A 1,315-nucleotide genomic window follows, 5' to 3' on the forward strand; every position below is an offset into this window, starting at 1 on the left:
TGGGATCTTTTATGTTTATGGTGGCGTTTTTCTTCAACTTTGTTGTCATGGGTTTTGCAATATTTGCGAAATTGGGTATAAATTTGCGATAAAATCCGCATAAACCTAGGAATGATTTGATTTCTTTTGGTGTCTTTGGTATTGGGAATTCAACAATTGCCTTAATTTTGTTTGGATTTGGTTTTATACCTTGCGTGGTGATTACATGCCCGAGGAAATCAGTTTCCTTTTTCACGAATTCGCATTTGTCTAATTGTAATTTCAAATTTGCTTCCGAAGTTTTGAGAAGACTTTCGAAATGGATGATATGTGCTCTTCCGATGAAGTGGAGTAGATAATAATATCATCTAAGTAAACTAGACAATCCTTGAAGATCAAATCTTCAAGTAGGTTATTCATACAGCGCTGGAAAGTCGCTGGAGCATTTTAAGCCAAAGGGCATACGAGTAAATTCGTAGTGACCATGCTTGGTTGAAAAGGCAGTTTTGCAATTGAATCGGGATCCATTTGGATTTGATGGAAACCCTTTGCAAGATCAATCGTAGTGAAGTATTGGCATTTGCCTAACTTGTCTAGGATTTCATCCATATTTGGTATGGGGAATTTGTCGTCAATGGTTATTTCATTGAGGTTTCGGTAGTCAATGACTAACCGGAATTTTTGCTTTCCTGAAGCGTCCATTTTCTTTGGAACAATCAGATGGGCGAACAATAAGGGGATTTTGATTTTTAATTATGCCCTGCTCTATCATTTCGTTGATTTGTTTATTGACTTCTTGATCGTAAGCCTGTGGGTATTTATTGGGTCTTTTATATAATGGGTCTTCGTGTTTCGTTTGAATTGAATGCTTAATCGTACTAGTGAAAGTCAAATTTTCACCTTCCCGGTACTGAATATCGCGAAATTCATGTAAAACCTTTTTAGTTTTTCTACCTCTTCTGTGTTAAGATGTTCAAGTCTGAACTCATTACACTTTTAATTCATCTTCGATTGCGAAGTTGAATGGCTATCTTCGGTCAAGGGTGGATTTGCACAATCTTCTGTGTAAGCTTCTTCATAATTTTCTTCATAATCTTCTTCGTTTTGAAATGTAAATTTATATTCTCCTAATGTAACTGTGCCATTTTCGTAATCAATTTGGGATTTACTGGCTTTTAAGTATTCTCTTCCTAATAGCATATCATAATTTTCAGAGAAATTATGAATGTAAAATTTTGTTTTGTAGGGCAAAGTCTGCTGGGACCAAAAAGTATACTTTCTGATAATTCGGTAGTGCCATTAATTGTTTGAACATTGATCGGTTTTTATGAATTGG

This window comes from Drosophila nasuta, unplaced genomic scaffold (genome assembly GCF_023558535.2).
Source record: "Drosophila nasuta strain 15112-1781.00 unplaced genomic scaffold, ASM2355853v1 ctg205_pilon, whole genome shotgun sequence".
In the NCBI taxonomy this organism is placed as follows: domain Eukaryota; kingdom Metazoa; phylum Arthropoda; class Insecta; order Diptera; family Drosophilidae; genus Drosophila; species Drosophila nasuta.